We start from the raw sequence: 27805 nt of genomic DNA, 5'->3' as shown, positions 1-27805 counted from the left end.
GGAACGGGTCTGATCATTCTGCTCCAGTTCCGCAGCTACCACTTTCTTCTTTCCTCTCACCATTATGCTTAAGAGTAGGAACCTAACCTTTAGTATCAAATTCCCACAGACGGCGCCAAAAAATGTTGAGGTCAAAATCTGGATCACCCTCCACTCGGCACAGCAAACCTACGACGAACCCTGGTCCTGCACAAAGAGTGAGCAAAGGAGACCCTGGCTAGGCCGGGGGACCCTCCGATACCCAAGTCAGGTCAAGGGAATCTAGGTCTAAGTTGATTGTAGAGAGAGGGTGTGAGATGTTGCGTACCTGTAGCAATGGAATCTCATTGTATTTATACCTGACTATTGGACGGTCTGGGTTCGTTAGTCTCGGCACGATTCACTCAATCAGTGGGATACTGTAATCATGGAGATATTATTCGTAATCTGGGGATCGTGTAGCATATCGTGCGTATCTGCGGGCGAAACGATCGGTCATGTCTACTTAAGGTAGTTTCTTAGTTTAGTGTATGGAGCGTCCACGTCCCGCCTCGGCCTCGGATCGGAACTCCTAGCCAAAGAGACCCTGACCCTGAGCCTTGGACATAGACTAGCATGCGCATGGGCTCTCATTGTTGGGTTGTTAAGCGAGGACCATGTCCTGAGTCCGAGCTGAGCTCTGACTCGGCCCTATGGCGGACTCGGCCTTACATGTCCGTTGGGTATTCCGGAGATCTCCCCTCCGGGCTTCAAGGTGGGCAGCGGACTTGACCCGTCGAGTTGAGTTTCCTCACAGCGGATAACACAGACGTGAATGTTCGAATGATCAGTCTTTGGTCGGGCAGTAGTGGAGCGGTCCGAGATCTCACAAGTAGATTTTGGTACGATCTTCGTACAGATTGTCTTGGTCTTGGATTACTCCGAACTAACAACCTCAGTGCTAAAGTTCCGCTAAGGCCGAGCCGAGCATCATCCTTCAGATCAGTCTTGTTTTACTCTTATGTTTCTGATCCGATTAGTGTGACGTCGGACCTCGGAGTTGAAGGGCTCGGATCTTCCCATAACATATTCTAAGACCATTCTATACTTAAAGCATTTGCATTTAGAGAATTATTATTTGCAGTTTTCTATTGTAGATAGTCTCTCAATTGAACCATTTATTATTCTGGTCCTACCCAAAGTTGCATATTGCTCTGCTCATTTTAGCTGCAGAGGCATTTGAAGAACATTACATATGTAAAGCATTAACAGTATGCAGAAAATCAATGGATCATATTAGGAGATCTATATCTATTGCTACTCCTTTTGCCTCCTTACTATTGTCTATAAAAAATGTTGATCAAATAAAATTTGAAAACATACAGAAATACATTCAAAATTGAAATTTTCCAAAAGATACCTACAAAAGAAATTTATAAGGGGTCTTTTCAATTTATGTTTGATTATTTTATCAAGACAATTGAACAAATTGTCCATCATGAGAATGCATGAAACTATCCCAATATTTAACAGTAGGATGAATTCATAGCAAATATGTGAGAGAGAGAGATATTCACACACAACTAGTTGTATGCCAACTAGTAGTTGGCATGTGGGACCCACCATGGTGTTTGCACGACATCTCGCTCATCCAGAAAGGTTGTCCCACCCAATGTTTGAAATATCAGTATCACACCCTTAGGATACGGATAAGTATCCATTTCACCCACAATACCTTCTAAATTTCAAGTGGACCACTCCACGAGAAAGTTGAGATTGAACTATAACCATTAAAAACTTTTTGGGCACCATAGAAGTTTTGTATCAAGATTATTTTTGACAGGTGGATGGAAAGTAAACATCATGGTGGGTCTAGGAAGGTTTGAACAATGGCTAGTGTCATTTTACCTAATTTTTGCTTAGGTGTGGTCCACTTGAGATTTGGATCTTTCTCATGTTTGGCTTATCCTCTTAAAATGAACTAATAAGTAGATCGACAGTGGCCTATATATACAGCATTACGAGTATGTGAGTGTGTGAGGGGTGTGAGTGCCTCTGTAGGAAAAAAAACATATGGCATGCATCATATGGCACCTGTTGCATCTCGCGGATCACCCGGAAGCGGATTGGCTGGTGTACCACACTCCACCGAACTGGTTAGTGCGTTTATGTCACCAAGTTCTGTGGGTCCCACCATGAAGTATGTGTTATATCCAAACCGTCCTTATATTTGGCGACCTAGTTGTAAGGCTTGAACCGGAAAATAAGACAGATCCAAATATCAAATTGAACACACTGCAAAAACCAATGGGATATTGAACGTCTACCATTGAAAGCCTTTGAGGGTCAAGTAAGTTTTGGATCAATATCATATTTGTTTTTCCTCTTCATCTATGTTTGTGTGATCTTTTGAACGAATCGGATGGAAAATAAAAGCTATGGTGGCTACTACGAATGTTTTAACGGTGTGAATCATTTTATCCACTGCTATTAGTGGTGTGGTCCACTTGAGATTTTTGTATTATTCCATTTTTTCATAATAATCTAAAATGATCTCACCAAATGGATGAACGGTGCGGATATAACAAATATATAATTTTCGGACCTATATAACTTTGATCTCTTTTGAACCGTTTGTACAACTCAAAGCCGGAGGAGCGTCACCGATCGTCTTCGCACGACACGTACACACACCAGCCAGATCGGTGGCGTGTGGTACATCAGCCAATCCGCTTCCACGCGGTTTGGCTTGTGACGCTGCCACCAAAGCGGATTGCGTACTGATTAACTCAGTACGCTTAGCCGTACTGAGTTTGTGAGAAATCCAACCCCTCTATCCATTTTTTAAGCTCATTTTATGACGGGATACCAAAAATAAGGAGGATCCACAACTGAATTGGGCCACACAAGAGGAAAAGGTGAATATTTAGTGACCACCGTCGAAACATTTATATGGCCATAAAAGTTTTGTAACGGTCCACGTTTCTGGTGTTTTCACTTTATCTGAGTGAAAATGACCTTATAAACGGTTTAGATGGCATATAAACAGCAAGGTGGAGCTTAGGAAGGTTTCAACGGTAGGCATTCCTTTCCCCACTGTTTCAACTCCTATGGCCCACTTGAGTTTTGGATCCTTCTCATTTTTGGTAGCATAGCCTAAAATGATCTCGCAAAGAATATCAACGGGGTAGATGTCCCACAAACATGGCGATGGCCCCACCCAAAATCCTTGCGCAGGAACTTCCCGCCAAAGGCTTTCGCAGGAAATCCGCGTCCCGTGCCGTCCACCAAAGCGGATTGCGTACTGATTAACTCAGTACGCTTAGCCGTATTGAGTAAACCGTATGGGCCCGAAATCATTTATACATTTTATCCACTCTGTCCATCCATTTTACTGGTTAATTTTAGGTGGCTTACCCAAAAATGAACCATATCCAAATATCAAGTGGTCCACACCAATAGGAACAGTGTGAATTTCATATCTACCATTGAAAAGTTTTAGGTGGCCACAGAAGTTTTATATCAAGCTGTCCATTTGAGCTTTGGATATGTTTCAATTTTAAATGATCTGAAAAAACGGTTGGATGGTGTGGATAAACCAAATGCATTCGAGGTGGGCCAACATAGTTTACTCAGTACGATAAGAGGGTACTGAGTAACTCAGTACGCAATCCGCTTCCCGTTGCCACCAGCCATGTGGCTACTGGTTAGTGGTATGAGGATCTCACATGATGTATGCGTTTTATCCACGCCGTCCATCCATTTTGAAAAATAATTTTAGGGCTTGATTCGAAAAATGAGATAGATCTAAATCTCAGGTGGACCACACCATGGGAAAATAGTAATGATTAAATGTCCACCATTAAAAACCTCCTAATCCCACTGTAATGGTTATTTGACATCTAACCCGTTGATTAGGTCATACAAACTTGGATGTAGGGAATATATTTGCGCCGTCTACTTGAGATTTGGATCAACCTCATTTTTGGGCTGATACCATAAAATGAACTGAAAGAATGGGTGGACGGCATGGATGAAACACACATGATGTCGGGGCACACAGAGCACCGACCACTGGCTAGTGGTAGGTTCAGTAGCCAATCCGTTTCCGCTTCTTAACGGTTTGGATGGCACATAAATATCAAAATATCAAGGTAATCCAAAAAGGTTTCAACGGTAGAAAACTCTTTCTCCGGTTTTCCCTCTCGTCTTCCCCACTTATTTTTGTATCCAACTCATTTTTGGTTCCATGTCCTAAAATGAGCTCCCACAATGGATTGACGGTGTGGATTTCTCACAAACATTACTGTGGGGCCCACCTAGCATCCCAGCGCAGATCCGCGTGCGCTTCTAACGGTCTAATTTCCCTTCTCTCTCTCTTTTTTTTTTCTCCCATTTAAATCCCTCCCAAAACAACAGCTCAGCTCTCTCTCTCTCTCTCTCTCTCTCTCTCTACGTCTGTCAGTGTTCCCCCTGAAATACTGAAGAAAGCAGTAACCCCCTGCTTCTCTCTCTCTCTCTCTCTCTCTACCCTCTCTGTCCGTGTCCGCACCCCTCCCCCAAGGACACCCTATCCGTTCATCTGCCTGTCCATCTGTTCGCTTCCGTTTGATCCTCGATTCTCTGAACCCTAAAATACGATGCATCTTTCCCAATCCTAGCCTTCAGATCTCGATCGCCGGCATCTGGATTAGAGCATGTGAGTAGAGATGGGGTCTCGAAAACCAGCGGCATCTCTGTGGTTATGAATGGTCTATTTTGAGGTGATTTGTTCTGTTACGAACTGGTTTATGTTGTTGTTTGATAATTTAGATTCCTGTTTTCTTCATGTTGAGGGGTTTACATTGGCATTTTTATTGTTGGGAGTGATTGGAATCATAGGGTTCGAGTGGTTTTGATGATTTTCCTGTTTGAGCGAAATGGATGCATAGGTTCTTCTTCTTCTATGTATGATTCTCTTGTTGCTTCAATGATTTGCAGATTCATGGTTTCCTTTGTATTACTCCCGTTTACTTTTGATAAATGTTAAGGATTGTCTTTTACTCTTTCTTCTACTATTATTTTGCTTTTTGATTGGTATGTATTCATGGGTTATCTGTTGAGTATTGTCCTTTTACTGTTTGATTGATTTAGATTCATAGATTACCAATGTAGTAATGCCCTAAAATGAGCTCCCACAATGGATTGACGGTGTGGATTTCTCACAAACATTACTGTGGGCCCCACCTAGCATCCCAACACAGATCCGCGTCTGCTTCTAATGGTCGAATTTCCCCTCTCTCTCTCTCTCTCTCTCTCTCTCTCTCTCTTTCTCCCATTTAAATCTCTCCCAAGACAACAGCTCAGCTCTCTCTCTCTCTCTGTCTCTCTCTCTCTACGTCTGTTAGTGTTCCCCCTAAAATACTGAAGCAAGCAGTAAACCCCTGTTTCTCTCTCTCTCTCTCTCTGTCTCTCTCTCTCTACCCTCTCTGTCCGTGGCCGCACCCCTCCTCCAAGGACACCCTATCCGTTCATCTGCCTGTCCATCTGTTCGCTTCCGTTTGATCCTCGATTCTCTGAACCCTAAAATACGATGCATCTTTCCCAATCCTAGCCTTCAGATCTCGATCGCCGGCATCTGGATTAGAGCATGTGAGTAGAGATGGGGTCTCGAAAACCAGCGGCATCTCTGTGGTTATGAATGGTCTATTTTGAGGTGATTTGTTCTGTTACGAACTGGTTTATGTTGTTGTTTGATAATTTAGATTCCTGTTTTCTTCATGTTGAGGGGTTTACATTGGCATTTTTATTGTTGGGTGTGATTGGAATCATAGGGTTCGAGTGGTTTTGATGATTTTCCTGTTTGAGCGAAATGGATGCATAGGTTCTTCTTCTTCTTCTTCTTCTATGTATGATTCTCTTGTTGCTTCAATGATTTGCAGATTCATGGTTTCCTTTGTATTACTCCTGTTTGCTTTTGATAAATGTTAAGGATTGTCTTTTACTCTTTCTTCTACTATTATTTTGCTTTTTGATTGGTATGCATTCATGGGTTATCGGTTGAGTATTGTCCTTTTGCTGTTTGATTGATTTAGATTCATAGATTACCAATGTAGTAATACCCTGCTTTGTGTCAGCCTGATTGAGAATCTTGAATCCCATTTTTTCGTGTAATTTGTTGTTTTGAGTGATTTAGATTCATAATTCGTCAATTGGTTAATGTATTTTGCTGCGTTGAGTAATCTTAATTCATGGTCTTTGTCCTTGTTTAATGTATTATGTTAGTGGTTGTTTTACTTATTGAATTTTTCTTTCTTTTTGTTTTTTGGTTGTGTCAGAATTTTACGACAAATGGGTTGTTTACTCTTATGTGGGATGAGTGTTGTGATGGACTTACTCAGAACGGTCAGTTTCAGCATGATTTAGAATCTCCACATTACAGTTTTACTTATACCTTAAGAATAAGATATAATCTAAGTAACTAAGATCATATTAGCAACATCTTGCTTTCACTCTTGTACATAATGCTGCTGGTTTTTCTGGTTTGCTTTTGGTTGCTTTTGACTGCCTTTGGGCATGCTAAGGTTCTTTATGAAGAACCCTTCACATGATTGAACCCATTTTCAATAATTCAAAACTCTTTATATTGATCAGGGTCATTTCCAATGATACAAAGCATTGACAACCGACAACATGCATTTGTCGATATGATCAATTGGTGTTTTACAACCTTTGTTCAATGCCACATGCACCAAAATCTATAGTTTAGAAAATTCTTAGGGATCCAATATTAAAATAATAGGTTGAACCACATGCAACAGTCATTTAATTAGGCTTGTACTTAGCAATGCAAAGCATTAATATGATTGGGTTATTTTCAATGATCCAAACAGTTAGCAGTGACTTGTTCTCATTATCCAAATTGTTAATATGATTGACTAGGCCCACTTTCTGCGATCTAAATCCTTGATATGATTGAGTTTATTTTAAATGATCCAAACCATTCACATGACTAAGCTTATACTCGATCCAAATCATTAATATGATTCAGCCAGTTTTTAATGATCCGAATTGTTCGTTTGATTGAGCCTATTTTTGTTGACACAAGTTCATATTACTCAGCCCATTTTCTTTGTTCTAAGCCATTCATATGATTGAGCTTATATTAAGTGATCCAAATCATTCATATGATTAGATCCATATACACGATCCAAATTGTTTATCTGGTTTGCTAGTTTTCAACGATACAATGTATTCACATGGTTGGGCCTATTTTCAGTGATTCAAACTATTCATATCATTCGGCCATTTTATGCATTATGAACTTTGTTTGGATGAACTCAATTAAGTGATCAAGACCATTCATGTCTAGGCCTGTTGTCAATTATCCAAGTTGTTTACATGGTGGGGGTGATCTAAATGATTCATAAAACTCAGTCCATTTTTTATTATTAAATTATTGGTATGATTTAGCTCATTAAAACGATCCATACCTCATTCATATTACTTGGGCCGTGCAAAGTAATCCAAATCATTAATATGGTATACTAGTTCTTAGTGATAAAAAATATCATATGATTAGGACTATTGTAGTGATCCAAACTATTTATATGATTCACCTCATTTTTCTGATCAAATTATTCATACGAGAGCTATTTAAAGTGATCCAAACCATTTATATGACAAGCCCCTATTATTATTACGTGATCCAAATAGTTAATATAGTTCTGCTAGTTTTCCATATAAGATATTCATATGATTGGGCCCATTTCAATAATCCAGACTATTCATAAGACTCTGTCCATTTTTTTATGATCAAATTATTTATATGATTGAGCTCATGAAAATAGGCCGGTGCCTATTTATATGACTAGGCTCAAACAAAGTGATTCAAATCGTTCATTTGATGGGCTAGTTTTCTGAGATCCAAAAACCAATCATATGATTGGGATGATTAATTATGGTGATTGAAATTGTTTGTGTATGACTCAATATATTTTTTATGATCAAATTGTTGATATGATTGAGCTCATTAAAATGATCCAAACGATCCATATGACTAGGCTAGCGCTAAGTGATCTAAATCATTAATATGGTTGGGCTAGTCTTTCATGTAAACCGTTCATATGATTGGGCCTATTTTTAGTGATACAATATTTTCATATGGCCTAACCTATTTTCTATGATCCAAATCTTTAATATAGTGATTGAAATTGTTTTTGTATGACTCAAAATATTTTTATGATCAAATCGTTGATATGATTAAGCTCATTAAAATGATCCGAACGATCCATATGTCTAGGCTAGCATTAAGTGATCTAAATCATTAATATGGTTGGGCCAGTCTTTCATGTAAACCGTTCATATGATTGGGCCTATTTTTAGTGATGCAATATTTTCATATGGCCTAACCTATTTTCTATGATCCAAATCTTTAATATGGTTGGAAAGTTTGCCACTTGTTCATGTGATTGGCCTATTTTTAGTGATACAAACTATTCATATGACTAGGCCCATTTTTTCGTGATGAAATTCTTCAAATGATTGATCTCATTAAAATGATCCAAACCATTCATATGAGTAGGCTTGAACTAAGTGATCCAAATCATCAATATTTTATTGTATTCATCCTCATTTCTCCCTTAAAGAATCACTGCACCCCTAATATGTCTAGCTTGTTGTCTATGTCAAGTTGGGTTGAGTGGTTGTCATTTTTCTCTCTTCTTTTTTTATTTTTTATTTTTATAAATATGCTTTGGAAATTTTTTGAGCATGTTCTATGATCTGAACCGTTTATATGAGTTGGCTCTTTTGGTGATACTGACGCTACATGATTTGAACCAGTTTTAGTGATCCTGTGCAAGTAGTTGGTCTGTTTCCAATGTTCAAACCCATCAATATGCTAAGATTCGTAATCCAATTGGTCAATATCATACAACCTTTGTTGGATATGTAGCTGTAAGTAGTCCTGTTTGAGAGACTATTGCACATGAGTCCTTTAAGATGGTTTTGTTCTTAATAAGCCAAACCATTAAGCACTTCGATCGATTCTAGTGATACAAACTGTTGATAGGATTGGATGGTGGAAAAAAGAGAGAATTTATTAGTTTTTGTATTAGAACTTGAGAGAGAGAGAGAGAGAGAGAGAGAGAGAGAGAGAGAGAGGGGGACTGTTAAATGCAGTCTAAAGTGATATTTGCTCATGCTCGGGTTTTCAATACCATTTCACATGCTTTACTTGTTTAGAAGCTGAAAGGTTTTTTTCAACTATCTTGAAGTCCACTCAAGGTTGAATCATAATTCATGCTTGGCAGTTAAAAGGTTTCAAATTCCGTCCATCTTGACCCGGTACTATTTGACATAAAGCGAGACCTTCTCACCCCAACCTACAAGAAGAAGCGGGAACAATTGCTCAAATATTACCAGGTTAGCCTTTCTTCACCCTTCTGCGAGTATCTCTATAGCTTTTTTAGGTTTTTATGGAAAAAACAAATGGTTTGAATTAGGTAATGTTAAGGGCTGAAATTTTAGGTCGTGCCATTACAATCATAGACGATAAACAAGAGGATGAAGATAGTCAACTTGTGGATGTTGATGGTAGATCAATAAATGGATTAGTGGACTGATTGGTGTTGATTTAATAAGGTGTACATTGAAGCAGAGGTCTGAATATATCAACCTCTCCATGAATATTTGGGATGGATGGTTCAAGATTCATAGGCAAAATGTAGGGCACGATACTGAATTCAGTCATCTAAAACACTAACAATACCTACCATGTGGCACATTGATATCTGCAAGTATCTCTCTATAGCTTTTTTAGGTTTTTATGGAAAAAACAAATGGTTTGAATTAGGTAATGTTAAGGGCTAAAATTTTAGGTCATGCCATTACAATCACAGACAATAAACAAGAGGATGAAGATAGTCAACTTGTGGATGTTGATGGTAGATCAATAAATGGATTAGTGGACTGATTGGTGTTGATTTAATAAGGTGTACATTGAAGCAGAGGTCTGAATATATCAACCTCTCCATGAATATTTGGGATGGATGGTTCAAGATTCATAGGCGAAATGTAGGGCACGATTCTGAATTCAGTCATCTAAAACACTAACAATACCTACAATGTGGCACATTGATATCGGGTCCAACAAAGATTGTGGCAATCCAACTGGTGCTCTGCATAATAAGCTTATAGCAAAGATGGAAAGGAACCGTTTTTAAGGCAGCTATGGTAGCTCCCTTTTTTGTAGATGTGCTTGCATCAGTGGAGACTTCAATATTATAGGTTGATAAAACAAAAGTTCTTGTTTGATGAACTCCATGCCAACCTTTGTTTCAATGAGTTTGGACCTGCTTTATAGTTTCCTTCCATACTTGTTTATGTTGTTTGTTATTTTTGTTGGGTTGCAAGGTTATTTCAAAAAATTATTACAGATCCAAGCTGTATTTTGATGTTATCCTTGTTGTGTGTGCAGACTAAAGAAGAAAAAACATCACAACAGAAACATAATTTTGAGGAGCGACTCTTGGAAGTTGCACATTTACGCTCATAGGTACAAATGATTCATTGCTCTCTTACTTGTGCACTGACTGTATCTACCCTTATGTAATGAAGGAAGATGTTATTTGGAGACGATCTGTGAAATTCCTTTCTTACAATCTTCCCACTCTTCCTCACGCTATCAACATGCCGGGCTTGCAGTTGGCTTCAGCTTGGATTTTGAACAGCCAGACAGTTTGGACCTATTCAAAATTTTAATATTGCATGGCCCAAGCCCGGGCTATTGATAGCGCTACTCTTCCTCTTGAGATCTTGAGCACTTCCGACTTTATTTTGTTGAAAGTTTTGCACCAGCTTATAGGCTTCTAGAAACAATTGCATATGATTTTGTCACCCTAATCACTTGATTGCTTGTAAGATTAGGGCATGGAAAAGAGATAAATGATCAATTGATTTCTTGTTTTTGTATGAAAAATTGAGGAATTATAGAATCATCAGGCGAGGATATATGCACCCTATGCTTTGAGCCTTGAGTTTGTAAAAATTGAGCGCATGGATTGGCTATCGAGATGGTTCATCTGATGGGTCCCACCATGGATGAGGAATCACCTCAAAACAACCTTTGATGAGAACATTCTTCACCCTTGATCAGTGTCTAGAAAATGCACCGTTTGTGGTAATCCACATTAAACAAAAAATTGCCAAAGATTGAATGGCTACAATCTCCCAATCAAGAAGATGCTCTGGGAATCTCATATGTATGTTGGTCCCCTTTTGATGAATGTTTTGGGTTAGTGATCAGTGGGCTCCACTCGCACCTAGAACACAGACACGCAAGATATAGTTTGATCTGTAAAGACACGCAAGATATGTGAGGCCATGATTTGGCTATATAGACCACTGTTTCTCCCATATTGGAATATCGTAATTGTTTGATTGTTGGCCCATTTTTCATTGAATTCGGACCTTTCTTGTATATGTTCCTTATCCAAATGGAGAGATCCAGGTTATCTAGATCATGGGTCACTAAAAATAGAAATCTGGATTGCAATAACCCATAATCCAATTTACTAACTCCATTTGGAATTCATGGTGGGGTTCATCATCAGATTGATTGTCTACTCTAGATCATCAAAACATGAGCTTCATGTGTACGCATCAGCAAACTGCACTTGTTGAGAGCTTGAGCCCTATAATTGCCGAAGAGGTTTCATGCCAGGTTACGAAATTATGTTCTTGGTTTCGTGTGCTTAACTCTTTTTTCTTTCTTTCTTTTCACAATGGGGTATGAAATAATTGACAAAATCAAGGAAACCATTTCACTTTTGAACTTTGCTTGCTATTCATTCTCCTTACAAGAATTGTACCTTGCATTAGGCAATGAACATGCCAAATTGGCTTGCGGGCTTGACTCCTGACCTGAATTGGTTGGGCTTGATATAAGCCAACTGACGGGCTTAGCCTTGATTGAAAATGGGTTGGCCTTTAGGCCTAGGTCGGGCTAGCTTGTGAGTTAACTTACCCAACTTGCTTTTAAGGTAGGTCCAACCCAAACTAATTCGGTAGTGGGTCGGGTTTGAGCTAGTGATGCAAAACATGAAATTAAATATGGAATGCAAGAAATCAAGCTTGTGATCATACCAATTTTAAACAGTCACAAAATTCCACATCCTACATACTATCAAACATTCAAAAAGGGGAATCTACAGGGGTCCAAGCCTACACAACTTTAGGGCTAGATCAAATAAAATAATAAGCTAAACAAGCCCAAAGGAGTGTAAGAATCATCCATTCTTGCAAAGGATTGTTTCCAACTCAAGAGATTCACTAAGTTTCAATTTGGGGGAATATCTAGGTTTTGAAAATTGGAGATAATTGGGATTTGGGACTCTTTAGGATAAGGGATTTGGATTAAGGGGTTTTTTTAGTCAAAAGAGAAGGAAATAGAGATAAAAAAGAACCTAGGATGAGCCATGCACGGTGGACAGCAGATGGGCCTGGACGCACGTGTGTGACAGGTCGTCCACATGTGTGTGGGGCCCATAAAGTCAGAAACCGACTTCTAGGCTGGGATCAGCCAGGGATGGGCTGCCTCCATACTAAGTTTCACATCGATCCGTCGCAAGGTGTGTGTGTAGTACTCTGCCGAAGTTTCAGCCCCTTAGATGGGCCAGAATTTGAAAATCTGTTTGTGCACTACTGTAGGAGAAAACTTGGATATGAAAGTGGATGAATCTGAAGGTGGAAGGGGTATAGAGGGTGATGGATGTGGTGCATAAGGTGGAGATGATTTGGAGCGGATGTGGCTTCGCACCACGGTAGTTAGCCCTTCGAGGAAGGGAGGGCTTTGCACCCAATTCGATTCTTCAACCCAAAGAGAGAGAGAGAGAGGAAGAAACGCAAGAATTTTTTATTCATAAAATATCATTGCAATACCTACATGTGATTGCTATATTTATAAGAAAACCCTAAACCCAAAAAAGACAATTATCCTTGCGTCATGTGCGCGCACTAATACCAAAGCTAAAGCAAATAAAATAACTAATCTAAGCAATCAAAGCAGTTCATGATGTTTCTAATAACAAAAATAGTCAAAACTCAAAATCCTAGATCATCTAAAGTCGTAGGCCACGATCATGAGATCCGATGGAAGAATCTATGTGATGATCAAGTCCACTTCAATGCTTCATAATGCAGCCCCCTAATTATGAGGCCCTCCAAAGATGTCGTCGTCGATCCAAATTGAAAGTGGGGCTCGCCTCCTCCTCGAATACGTGCGTAGAGGGGGCATGTGCATGATGTCCCCATTAGCTAGGCTTGGGTCGAACCTTACTTACCCACAGGTTTCTAAACGGTTGAGCTAAATAACCCTGCTTGACCCGACTGAAAACCCAAAATAAAATAACAAAGAAAAGTATGGACTCAACTTGATTTCTTGGGTCCAATTTGTTGAACTTGAGATCATTAAAATGGGTCAAGTTTGTGGGTCGGGTTCATCAGGTACCCATTGACATCCTACTGACATTAATGCGACTCGTATGATAAATGGGTCAGATTTAGACAGAGAGCCAGTATCGACTTATTAAATTAGTGAGTCGGCTGCTTTTTATTTCAACCTAACCTAAATTAGTCCCAAATTTTAATGGGTTAGGCCTAGGTCCAAAACTCCATGTGGATTCTTAAATGGGCCGAGTCTAGGTACGATGTGCCCCCAAACCCGACCCTACCCAACCAATCCCATTTGCAACCTTACCCTTTAGGCTTTTATGCCTAGCTGCTTATGGGTTGGCCTTAGGCCTAAAATTCAAGCCCCAGTTTCAATCAGACCTAGTGTGGACTATGTACGATGGCCCATAAGTGTAGCTCGACCTAGCTGATTAGGGTCAAGTTTGTGGGTCGGGTTCATCGGGTACCCATTGACATCCTACCGACATTAATGTGACTCGTATGATAAATGGGTTAGATTTAGACAAAGAGCCAGTATCGACTTATTAAATTAGTGAGTTGGCTACTTTTTATTTCAACCTAACCTAAATTAGCCCCAAATTTTAATGGGTCAGGTCTAGGTCCAAAACTCCATGTGGATTCTTAAATGGGCTGAGTCTAGGTACGATGATAAATGGGTTAGATTTAGACAAAGAGCCAATATCGACTTATTAAATTAGTGAGTTGGCTGCTTTTTATTTCAACCTAACCTAAATTAGCCCCAAATTTTAATGGGTCAGGTCTAGGTCCAAAACTCCATGTGGATTCTTAAATGGGTTGAGTCTAGGTACGATGTGCCCCCAGACCCGACCCTACCCAACCAATCCCATTTGCAACCTTACCCTTTAGGCTTTTATGCCTAGTTGCTTATGGGTTGGCCTTAGGCCTAAAATTCAAGCCCTAGTTTCAATCAGACCTAGTGTGGACTATATACGATGGCCTATAAGTGCAGCTCGACCCAGCTGATTAGGGTTTGGAACAACAATTTTGCTAAAAATTCAAGCCCCATTTTCAATTGGACCTAGTTTTGACTATGTATAATGGCCTTAGCCCAACTTGATGCAACCGATTAGGGTTTGGAAGGGCAATTTTGCAACACGCACACACACACACACATAGCAAGAGAGAGAGGTGGTCTCCTACTCACAGTACCGCAGGAGACCTTTGTGCGCACCTTGGACTACTCACTTAGAGGGTGGGCTTCACCATGTTCCGTTAAAAAATTCATTCCGACCATTTGGTTCATGATGGAAATTTAGCCATAGGGCTCCCTTGTGAAAATTCATGCCTGGTAACCAAAGTTTGCCCATAAGTGATTCATGTGGGCTACATCAAATGAAACAATTTAGATTGTGGGCATCCCCTCCACTGTTTCCACTAACGTGGGCCAATCATGTTAAAAAATGAGATTTCAGAAATTTTCATATGATTGGCACTATACTGAGTAATTCGCACCTTCGTATGATTGGGCCAATTTTCTACGATACTTCCCCTTTGTAGGTTTAAGCTAGTATTTTAAATAGCGTGTAACGTATAGCGTGGCATTTGGCTCTCTATAGTGTGTAGCGTAAGCTACACAATCCTTAATATTTTTTAATTAAAATAATAGAAAATATGATAAAATTTACAAAAATGCATATAATTATATGAGTTCTTGACTACAAATCTGGATCATCAACCACTTTTTTCCATGCAAAATCTCTCTCTCTCTCTCTCTCTCTCCCCTATTAGATATCTCTAAGTGTGACCTCTTTTTTTTTTCTTTTTTTTTCCATTTATTAAAACATCTCAAATTCATAATATAGATCACAATTTGGATGGTCTGAATTAGTTTAATGTAGTTCCATGTGTCATAGGTATAAGTCATCACAATTTTAAAATAAGTGTCAAACTAACATAGAAAAAACACTTAAAAAATGAGATTTCAGGTAGCTTACGTTATCTACGCTACACTACATGTATTGTAGCTTATGCTACATACCTTGTAGCTTATGCTACCAGGGAGTTACGCTACTTGTGTATGCTATGTAGCGTACGCTACACGCTACGCTACAACGCTACTGTAAACAGTGGTTTAAGCCCTTACTCAGTGGTTTAAACATTTTTTTAATGATTGGGCTTGCTTTTAGTGATCTAAACTACAAATGTCACCAACTGGTTCCTAGTGATCGAAACCATCTATGTGCTAACGCCTGAATTTGGAATTATGTTTTTGCCTATTTGAATTAAGTGCACGAGTCATTCACAATTAGCTCATTTACAATGATTACAAAACGTTTAATTTCTCTCATTCCGATTTTAGTTGTAGAAACATTTGGTTTGATTGGGTCCCTTTGTTGTGATCCAAACCATTAATCTCTTGGCTTGCTTCTAATTGATGCAAGTATTTGTAAGATGGGTCCCGTCTTCACTAACCAAACTGAATTGGTCTAAACCAGTTGAAATGTTTACCATTTGAAGTGATCCAATTGGATTAACCTTTTGAAATACTTGTGGCGTTTGAAGTGATCCTATTGTTTCCAAACCCTTCATTTGAGTCATTTTAGTGATCCAAACGCCTTATATTATTAAGGCCATTTTTAATGATCAAAGTCAATTGATATGTTAAGGCCCATCTTCAACACTCCAAGCAAATGTTTTATATAGCCTATATTAGTTGCCATATGATTTGAAAATATGTTCAGTTAAATGCTTCTTCCAAGGTTTTGCCCTTTATAGGGCATTCATTGCTTATTGTGATTAATGTTTTTAAATGGAGGCTAATTTCAATGAACGAGATGTATGAAGAAATACATGAATATATCCATGAGGTCTACAAAAACTTCCGATAGGTTATACAATACGTACAATGATAGTGCCTTTTAATTGTTCATTGTGATGGATGTTTTTAAATGGAGGCTAATTTCAATGAACGAGATGTATGAAGAGATTCTAATTCAGTTAGACAACGCATAGATTAGGACTCCATACAAAGAAAACCTATTATGTGCACTTGTTTCCTAATGTTTCCAACAACAACGATACATTATGCAATACAACTGATATATCCCATTTGATAACCGATACGTATTTGTATCCCAAGGGTGTGATTCGTAATGCGATACCGATATTTCAAACACTGCTCCCACCATTAAAAACTTCCTACGGTCCATTGGAAAAATAGATGGACGACGTGGATATAGAATGAATACATTGAGGTGGGCCCTATGATCAAGGTCCCACCCCACGCAGATGGTTCCAGGGTCACAGTGAAGTGGCACACCAAACGCGACTTAGTGTCTCACCCAATCCAACATGGTGGCTGGGACCATGATCGTGGGGCCCACCCTGATGCATGCATTGTATATATAGGTCGCCCATCCATCTTTTTTGCTAGCTTGTTTTAAGGCATGGTCCCAAAATTGAAGCAGATACAAATTTAAGGTGGAACGCCCACCATAAAAAACTTCCTAGGGTCCACTAGAAAAATAGATAGACGATGTGAATATAAAATGAATACATTGATGTGGGCCCTATGATCAGGGTCCCATCCCACGTAGATGGTTTTAGGGCCGCAACGAAGTGGCACACCAAACGCAACTTAGTGTCTCACCCAATCTAGCGTGGTGGCTGGGACCTTCACCGTGGGGGGCCCACTTCGATGCATGCATTGTATGTATAGGTCATCCATCCATTTTGGCAGATTGGTTTATGGCATGAGCTAAAAACTGAGACAGATCCAAATCTCAGGTGGACCACACCATAGGAAACAACGGTCATTTAATGTCCACCATTAAAAACTTCTTAAGGCCATAAAAGTTTTTAGTCGAGCTAAGATTTGTGTTTTTCGTTCATCCATGTGTGTTTGACCTAATCAAGAGGTTGGATGGCAAATAAACATTACAGTGGGCCCTAACAAGTTTTTAATGGTAAACATTCAATCACCACTGTTTCCTTTGGTATGGTCCACATAAGATGTGGATTTGACTCATTTTTTTGGCTCATGCCCTAAAATAATCTCACATAATAGATGGACGATAGAGATGAAACACATTACATCATGGTGGAGCCCACGAAGCATGAAGGTGGACCACTCCCTAGTGGTGACTAAGTAAAAGGCTTTTGGCATCTTCTCCGTAAAAAAGGGGTTCAGAAGGAAGTTTCCGAATCCACAATTTGAAAACCCTCCATCCCTATCCAAAATCCACAAAAAAATCTACCAAAAATTCCTAGAAGATTTGCAGAAATCCTTGAAAACCCTCTTCCTTCTAAATCTGTCATCTAATCGAAGGAAAAAAAGAGAGGAGAAAATTGGAGATTTTTTGTACGTATGGAAGACCGGCCCACAGCTACCGATCGCTCTACGATTGGCCCACCAAATTTTGTTTTAGATCAACTAATCGTCTTGTACAGGTACCGAAAATCATTCTCTCAAAGATCTTTTAAAAAAATTGAAATGAAAGTTATTTTACCTTTAAAAAAAAAAAAAAACATATTTACGTTGTTGCGGAAAACCCATTTTATCATGGAAAACAGAAAATTCGTCGAATTTTCCATGACATTTGGAAGATATACGATATTGGTAGGTTTTAGTGTCGCTGGTGTGGCGACATTGAAATTATCGGCGATAATATCGATTTTTCGTCAACAATTGATACACTGATTACACCCCAAGCACACAATACACATCTTCACTAAATGTTGAATATCATTCACCTCCAATAGAAGGATAGCCAAATCCATATTCATGGATGAGCCTACCCTAATCGTTTTTTCCCCTTTTACTTAGATATAAGGATTCGAAAGATGTGAGGTTTCACTTCCCAAAACCCGTCACGAGTTTGGGTGAACAGCTTTGGTCATGGGTTTGCTCCCCACAGACACGAGTTCGATTCCCCTCCCCTTGGATTACCCATCACGAGTTTGGGCAAACGGCTTTGGTCGTGGGTTTGCTCCCCACAAACACGAGTTCGATTCCCCTCCCCGTGGATTACCCATCACGAGTTTGGGTGAATGGCTTTGATCTCGAGTTTACTCCCCACGGACACAAGTTAGATTCCCCTCCCAGTGGATTACTTGTCACAAGTTTGAGTGAACGACTTTGGTCGTGGGTTTGCTCCCCATAGACACGAGTTCGATTCCCCTCCCCGTGAATTACCCGATGCACGTGGTTGGCGGGTGATTGCGTGCATCTGTAGGGAATGGTCTCGCCTTAACGGCTTTGGTCATGGGTTTGCTCCCCACAGACACGAGTTCGATTCCCCTCCCCTTGGATTACCCATCACGAGTTTGGGCAAACGGCTTTGGTCGTGGGTTTGCTCCCCACAAACACGAGTTCGATTCCCCTCCCCGTGGATTACCCATCACGAGTTTGGGTGAATGGCTTTGATCTCGGGTTTGCTCCCCACGGACACAAGTTAGATTCCCCTCCCAGTGGATTACTTGTCACAAGTTTGAGCGAACGACTTTGGTCGTGGGTTTGCTCCCCACAGACATGAGTTCGATTCCCCTCCCCGTGGATTACCCAATGCACGTGGTTGGCGGGTGATTGCGTGCATCCGTAGGGAATGGTCTCACCTTAAAGGGGCGGGGACACCCTGTTGTTATATAAAAATAAAATTAATAATAAAAAAAAAAACATCCCAAATTTACAAGGTGTTTGTCATCGTTGCTATAACAAAATTAGAAGGGCAAGAAAGAGTACAAAAGAGAGAAGAAAAGACTTGAAAAAAGAAAAATGAGTGCAATTTGGTGCGGGCTTTAGCGTCCAATGCCGTTACCGTTGCTATTTTGTCTCTAGTATGAAGTGAGCCTTTTGGAATCTTCAACTATTGACAAAGGTGATAAGAAGGAAGAAAAGAAGAGAGAAGAAATGGAGGGAAAAAAAATAGAAGGGCAAGAAAGAGTACAAAAGAGAGAAAAGAAAAGACTTGAAAAAGGAAAAATGAGTGCAATTTGGTGCGGGCTTTTGTGTCCAATGCCGTTATCGTTGCTATCTTTTCTCTAGTATGAAGTGAGCCTTTTGGAATCTTCGACTATTGGCAAAGGTGATAAGAAGGAAGAAAAGAAGAGAGAAGAAGAAATGGAGAACAAAAAAAAACAGAGAGAGAAAGGATCAGCTTGCTCACCGTAATCTGGGACAGGGGTATTTCCCCATGTCGTTACCATTATGATTTTATGCTTTAGTGTGAAGTGAGCCTTTTGGATCCTCCACTATTGCAAAGTGTATCGAATAAAAAGAGAAAGGGAGTAACAAAATGAAGTGAAAAGAACAATAAAAAAGGGTGCATTAGTATTAAAACACCTTAAGTGTATTAAGGAAAGTTTTTTCTTTTTTCTTTTTTTTTTTTTAGAAAAAAAAAATAAAAAAATTAAATCCTCACATCTGAAGACTCCTGAAATCTTAACTCTCAATTTCATTATCTATGTTCATTGACGGAAGGGTTGGGGTAAGGTCCTTCCTTTTTATTGGACTATCTTCAATAGGCAAAATCACACACCACTTTACACAAGGGTTGATTAGCCGTGGAATCAAAGTGATAACCGTCGATCCTTAATTAGGATTAAGACAAATAAGAATGAATAGACTCTTACCCAAAGATGAAGCTAGGCTCGGATAAGTACACTATTTGGATTAGGAAATTACTCATAACAAAATGTTTTTCTAGTTGAAAATATTGGGTCATCATTTAAATAGACATTTTATGTATCATCTAAAAATGGATTTTGCGAACATTGGGGAAATTTGAACAATTAATAAATAAATTGATAAGAAGAATACCAAAAGACGATCTACTTTGAAATAAAATCAATACATCAAAAGCATATTTGATCCTTATATTCCAATCCAAACTTCTATTGTCAAAGTGGCTAGGGGAAAACATTAGAATTCGAGTAAAATGATTATGGTATCTATCAATAGTGGATTAAATGGGCAAATCTAGATCAAATTAGTTAAAATCTTACTAGTAGCATAAGCATAAACATTCACAGTCCCACATTTGGGTAGATATTTTCTTATATAAAATGGCTTACTCCAAGTATTGCCCTAAAATGTCAAACAAAGGAGAAATGCTAATTGCCCAAAATTTGAAAAGAATTTATTGGATTTACCTTTAAAAGAAAGAAAAAGAAAAACACAAAGTTCAAATAGAGAAAAAGAATTAAAAAGAGATGGAAAAAAATAAATAATGAAGGGGATTGGAATACGGTTTGAAGAAAATTAGTAATATGGGTCTAGGTGGGCAAATGATTGAACTCCCCACAAGCTACCATATTCAAATATGATAGATAATTTAAGCTTATAACAATCACGTGACCCTTACATTTTCCCTTCTCAAAACCACTCCCTAGTCTCCATTGTAGATGAGGGAAATGTTCATGCAACAATCAGTTCCATCAAAAGGAGCAACACCCCTCTATTACCCCAAATTCTCTAATCCAACTTGTCATTTCTTCTTCTTCTTCTTATTCGTTCTCTCTTTTTGAAACCCTCAATCAAGGGAGCTAAGAAAGCTTCAAGTCCTCGTTGATTAGCACAACAGTTCATGCCAATCCATTAACACCCAGAAAGGCGATCTCTTCTTTGGAAGGATGATTCTAAATAGAAAACAAGCCAATAACTCTTATCTTTATCATTCGGGAGAAAGTATTGTCAACAAGATACATGGATGGCTTATCCTTGTCCAGATTGTTCTTGCTAGCATTCTCATTCACAATTTCATGGTCTTCCCCATTTCAACATAATTATCAAGCTGATAGAGAAGGCTATTAGAAATTTCTTGTAGCCAGTAGTATGTTTAGTCAAAAGCAAATGATGGGGACATCACGCGCACACGCACACGCACGCCGCCTCTTACGCATGTACGCCAGAAGGAGGACCCCACCGTCGATTTAGATTGATGACGACGTCCAGGGAGGGTCTCCTAGTTAAGAGACGAAGTTTTGATTTAAAAGAGTGGGCCCGACAATCAAGAAAAGCCCACCATGGGATCTCATGATCGTGGCCCATTAGTCGGATTGATTTCATATTTTAGGTTTTGCTTATTGTTATTATTTAGAACATCATGAGCGTTTTAGATTTCTTTGTTTGGTTTTTATTTTGGTTTACTTCATCGCCAAGTAATAGGTTGCACACATGGCGCGAGTTTTAGGGTATAGGGTTTTCTTATAAATAGGCACCCCTTGTATCTTTTTTGAGGGATGGAAGATTAATAAAAATTCTACGTTTTCCTACTCTCTGAGTTGTGAAGCCCTCCCTTCATCGAAGGGTTAACCTTATCGTGGTGTAAAGCCACCTATCCAATCCGTCCGATCTTATAACATCCACCCGTATCGCTCTCCATAACATATGCAGTATACGAACCTTTCCTATTGGCCTATCGCAATACTCACTTTAATAGATTTTCGTATGGGCCCTACGAGGTGTAACTTTGACGGAGCACCACGCACAAACCGTGAATCGGTAGGTAAGCAATTTTGGGTTTTGAGTCTTCTTTGACAACCTTTGCCAAACTGGTCTCTTTCTCTAAATACTGGGCTAATTTCGACAACCTTAGCTGGTATTTCAGAGAAAACACATGTGCATATGGACGATTGTTGTTGAATCAAATTGGCCATTTTTCATAAATTGCCAACTACAGGAGGGTTAAATTTTTGTTTTGCGTTTTACATCAAGATGATTGAATCAAGACAATTTGGGGGTTTTAGAGTCTATCCCTACGATTAGGGCCAATGTGGCCTTTTTCTAAATAGTGGGCTCCGCACACGTGCGGCGGGATCACACGCATGTGCGTATGGACGATTGTTGTTGTCCACACGTGCGGTACTTCTCGGTTCATCTCTCTCCTCTCTATCACTCATCTTTCACCCAAAATCCCTAAATTACGTAATTATATTTTTTAATATTTTTTTCTATTTACGCATTTATTTTGGCCCTTTTTTTGAAAATTCGAAAAATCATTTTTAATGATTCTTTTGCTGTTTTAATGACATCATATGATGTGTTAATCATAGTAGAACATGTTAATGTGCATTCTACAGATTTGGGGTGCCATTTTATATTTTTTAATATTTTTTTCTATTTACGCATTTATTTTGGCCCTTTTTTGAAAATTCGAAAAATCATTTTTAATGATTCTTTTGCTGTTTTAATGACATCATATGATGTGTTAATCATAGTAGAACATGTTAATGTGCATTTTACAGATTTGGGGTGCCATTTTATATATTTTATATATTTTTTTCTATTTACGCATTTATTTTGGCCCTTTTTTGAAAATTCGAAAAATCATTTTTAATCATTCTTTTGCTGTTTTAATGACATCATATGATGTGTTAATCATAGTAGAACATGTTAATGTGCATTTTACAGATTTGGGGTGCCATTTTATATTTTTTTATATTTTTTTCTATTTACGCATTTATTTCGGCCCTTTTTTGAAAATTCAAAAAATCATTTTTAATGATTCTTTTGCTGTTTTAATGATGTCATATGATGTGTTAATCATAGTAGAACATGTTAATGTGCAATTTACATATTTGGGGTGCCATTTTATATTTTTTTATATTTTTTTCTATTTACGCATTTATTTCGGCCCTTTTTTGAAAATTCGAAAAATCATTTTTAATGATTCTTTTGCTGTTTTAATGATGTCATATGATGTGTTAATCATAGTAGAACATGTTAATGTGCATTTTACATATTTGGGGTGCCATTTTATATATTTTTATATATTTTTTCTATTTACGCATGAATTTTGGCCCTCAAAAATAATTGCAAACACCTAAATGTAAGATATTTTCATATTACATTCATTCTAATATATCTATCATTGATAGTAGATAGTTAGAAAATTAAATATATGAATTTTGTAGTCAAATTCAGGTTATCTGGTTCATAAATTCATCAGATAGTCCGATACAACTTCTCACCAAAGAGTGGACCGTTACACCACCATAAACATGTTCCAATTTATAAATGAATGCATATTTGGAATGCTTAGAATATTCCGGATTTAATCCATATTTTTCATATTTTTTTGACGAAAAAAAAATTTTGCACCGTGCGCCGTTACACCCCCGTATCGCCGTTACGCCCCGTATCCGTATCGGTTTTGGAGGTCACCGTTACGCCAACCGATACCGATACGGGACGCAAAGTCACATCTATCCCAATCCGCCCCCATCTTATACCATCCACCCTTCTCATCTCCCATAATCATTTGCATTACAAATCTGTTCCTTATTGCATCAAATTCCCTCACTTCAATAGATTTTCAGAATCTGGCCCTACAGGAGGGTTGAAACTTCGGCGGAGCACCACGCACAAACCGTGCATCGGATTGAACTGCAATTTGGGGGTTTTAGAGTCTATCCCTGGCCAACCAAGGCCAAGGTGACCTTTTTCTAAATAATGGGTCTCACACACGTGCGGCCGAGATCACACGCATGTGCGTATGGACGATTGTTGTTGTCCATGTGCGGTACTTCTCTAGTTCGTCTCTCTCCTCTCTTTCACTCCTCTTTCACCCAAAATCCCTAAACTTAACCCTAAATTACTCAAAAACCTAATTTCATGCCCTTTCTTCAACCTTAAGGTTCCCTGAATTGAAATTTGTGAACCCCTTGGATTGGGGAATTATTTTTGTGCATGTGTGGATGAATTTACCCTCCTTTGATTCTTGTTTGGTCTATAATTTTAATTGATCCGGCCCTAGCATATGTAGGCCTGGATCAGCATAAGATTCCCCTTGATTGAGTGTTTGCACTTTTATGTGGGATGTGGAAATTTGTGTAATTGTTTTTGAACTAACGTGATCTTAAGCCTGAAAATCTTGCACATCATACTTGAATTTCGTGTCCTACAAATTTGGTATCAGAGCTTAAGCTTCTTATAGGGGAATGCATTACATGTTTAGGGTTTAGTTGTTTATGTCCATTACGCATCAATTCTCATCATATATGGCTGTTTAGAGGTCCATATACCCTGACATAAGCTGCTGAAATTTTCTGTTATCCCCTTATTTGAATTATTTTAGAAATTAACTTGGCTTTCTATTTCTAGGTTTAGAAACTTTCCTTTTCTATTTTTAGAAACTTTCTTAATCTGTTTTTAGAAACTTTCTTAATATGTTTTTAGAAACTAATTTCCTTTCCTTTTTCTTTTTAGAAACTAGTTTACTTTCCTTTTTCTTTTTAGAAACTTACTTTCTATTCTTAGAAACTTTCCTTTTTCTTTTTTTAGTAAGTAGGTTGTTTTTTTAGAAACTTTCCTAATTTTTTTTTTATATATAGAAACCTTCCTAATTTGTTTTTTTAGAAACTTTCCTATTTTGTTTTTAGAAACTTTCCTTCTTTTTTTTTTTTTTCGTTTTTAGAAACTAGGTTGCTTTTTTAGAAACTTTCCTAATTTGTTTTTTTAGAAACCTTCCTAATTTGTTTTTAGAAACTTTCCTTTTTTCATTTTTAGAAAATAGGTTGCTTTTTTAGAAACTTCCTTAATTTGTTTTCAGAAACTTTCCTTTTTTGTTTTTAGAAACTAGGTTGTTTCTTAAAAATAAATAAATAAATAAATAAATAACTTTCTTATATTTTGACAACTATATTGCTAAATTTTGGTTTGCACCCTACACTAAACATGAAACAACTGCTAGAGTCACTAAACAAGTTGTCCCAGAAGATCGAGTTTTTGGCTAAGCGCTTGGAAATGGACCAATGCTTTGAACAGCTTGATGTGCGCACTACTCTACTAAAGATCATCGCCAGGACAAGCCCTACCATTGGGGTAGATGTCCAATCTCAGGCAGGTGGCCTGGAGGATAGACCAATGAATGGAGTTGGTCAAGGAATCAATTATGGGCGTGCACCCATGCACCCACCCCATGAGAGACATCAAGACCACTATTTTGAGGGGTACAACATGTGCGGCCTTGTGGCTGGAGAGAGTGCACCAGAGGTTAGCGTAGAGTTACTCACTGAGGCCATTTCGGTAATAGATGAGTTACGTGATGTCTTTCCTGATAATCTACCTAATGAGTCTCCTCCTAGGAGGGATATACAGCACACTGGAACATGGGACACCGTAATACCCATGCACCCACCCCATGAGAGACATCAAGACCACTCTTTTGAGGGGTACAACATGTGCGGCCTTGTAGCTGGAGAGAGTGCACCAGAGGCTAGCGTAGAGTTACTCACTGAGGCCATTTCGGTAATAGATGAGTTACATGATGTCTTTCCTGATGATCTACCTGATGAGCCTCCCCCTAGGAGGGATATAGAGCACACCAGAACATGGGACACCGTAATAGCTACAGCCGAGTTTGCGTTTAATAGTTTTGTCGATAGGTCCACAGGTCTCAGTCCTTATGAAGTCATTTCTGTTTATAAACCTAGGAAACCTATTGATCTTGTCCCTATGTCAGTCCCATAGGGCGTCAAAGCCTGCAGAGTCTTTTGCACTTTACATTCATTCATGGCATCAAGAAATCAGGCAGAAGATCACTACTAGTAATGAACATTACAAATTTTCTACAAACCAGCATAAACGTTTCAAAGAATTCAATATTGGGGACTTTGTGATGGTCCGCATCAGGCCCGAGCGGTATCCTCTGGGGGTCGTTCGTAAGTTACACGCGCGTAGCGCTGGACCCTTCAAAATTATCAAACGAAATGGTCTCAATGTGTATGAGGTAGATCTTCCACCTTCCATGGGAATTAGTTCCACATTCGATGCGGAGGATCTACTTACTTTTCAGGGGACCAATGATACTTTGTCCGGACCTTCGCCTACCCATCCTGATTTCCCAGTTTATCCCTTGATCCATGACCCCCTCCCGACCCATTTTTCCAGCCTCTACCTCCCATACCTACCCTTTCCTGACCCATTTTTCAAGCCTGTTCGTCCCATACCTACCGGTCCCGACCCATTTTTCCAGCTTCTACGTCTCATCCCTACCGGTCCCGACCCATTTTCCCAGCCTCTACCTCCCATACCCACCCATTCCGACCCATTTTCCCAGCCTCTACCTCCTATACCTACTCTTCCTGACCTTTCTTCCCAGCCTCTGCCTCTCATACCTAACTTTCACACACCCAGAGAGGAAATAGAGGATATCCTGGACCATCAGATAGTTTCAACGTCGAACGGCGGGTTTAAGAAGTGCCTGGTTAAATGGAAGTCATGCTCAGCTTCAGATAGCACGTGGTTCACTGAGGAGCTTCAGAGACTTGATCCTGACATCCTGGAGCGGTTCAGGAGTTTTATTTTGGCAGTGGCAAAATCTTTGCAGCCGAGGAGAGTTGATGGGGACATCTCGTACACACGCGCACGCATGCCGCCCCACCTATGCACGTACGCACGGAGTAGGAGGGTTCCACCATTGATCCGGCTCAATGACGACGTCCAGGGAGGGCCCCCTAGCTAGAAGACGAAGTTTGGTTCAAAAGAGTGGGCCTGATAGTCAAGAAAAGCCCATCATGGGATCTCATGATCTTGGCCCACTAGTCCGATTGATTTCATATTTTAGGTTTTGCTTATTATTATTATTTAGAACATCATGAACGTTTTAGATTTCTTTGTTTGGTTTTTATTTTGATTTACTTCATCACCAAGTAATAGGTTGCACACATGGCGCGAGTTTTAGGGTATAGGGTTTTCTTATAAATAGGCACCCCTTGTATCTTTTTTGAGGGATGGAAGATTAATAAAAATTCTACGTTTTCCTACTCTCTGAGTTGTGAAGCTTAATTGGATGCGAAGCCCTCCCTTCATCGAAGGGTTAACTACCGTGGTGCGAAGCCACATCTATCCCAATCTGCCCCCGTCTTATACCATCCACCCTTCTCATCTCCCATAATCATCTGCGCTACAAATCTGTCCTTTATTGCATCAAATTCCCTCTCTTCAACAGATTTTCAGAATCTAGCCCTGCAGGAGGGTTGAAACTTCGGTGGAGCACCACGCATAAACCGTGCATCGGATCGAACTGCAATTTGGGAGTTTTGGAGTCTATCCCTGGCCGACTAAGGCCAAGGTGGCCTTTTTCTAAATAGTGGGCCCCACACACGTGCGGCCGAGATCACATGCATGTGCGTCTGGGCCATTGTTGTTGTCCACATGTGCGATACTTCTCTGGTTTGTCTCTCTCCTCTCTTTCACTCCGCTTTCACCCAAAATCTCTAAACCTAACCCTAAATTACTCAAAAACCCAATTTCATGCCATTTCTTCAACCTTAAGGTTCCCTGAATTGAAATTTATGAACCCCTTGGACCGGGGAATTATTTCTGTGCATGTGTGGATGAATTTACCCTCCTTTAATTCTTGTTTGGTTTATAATTTTGATTGATCCAGCCCTAGCATGTGTAGGCCTGGATCCGCATAAGATTCCCCTTGAT

At 39.2% G+C, this 27805-nt stretch overlaps 1 long non-coding RNA gene across 9 annotated transcripts in view; it reads left to right on the top strand.

Moving 5' to 3' along the window:
* Positions 1-5352: 5352 nt before the first annotated feature.
* The window catches only part of LOC131243239 (uncharacterized), a 42241-nt gene continuing 19788 nt past the window's right edge, over positions 5353-27805 (top strand). For 3 of the 9 annotated variants that reach the window (XR_009169953.1, XR_009169956.1, XR_009169952.1), the window contains exons 1-3: positions 5353-5653; positions 9252-9363; positions 10418-10495. This is a non-coding gene — a long non-coding RNA (uncharacterized LOC131243239). Of the gene's footprint in view, positions 5654-6275; positions 6343-9251; positions 9364-10417; positions 10496-27805 lie in introns of all 9 variants that reach the window. The other 6 variants (XR_009169962.1, XR_009169958.1, XR_009169954.1 and 3 more) reach the window with 5 other exon arrangements.

Source organism: Magnolia sinica, chromosome 4 (genome assembly GCF_029962835.1).
Source record: "Magnolia sinica isolate HGM2019 chromosome 4, MsV1, whole genome shotgun sequence".
In the NCBI taxonomy this organism is placed as follows: domain Eukaryota; kingdom Viridiplantae; phylum Streptophyta; class Magnoliopsida; order Magnoliales; family Magnoliaceae; genus Magnolia; species Magnolia sinica.
This window is presented reverse-complemented; position numbering and strand designations above follow the sequence as displayed.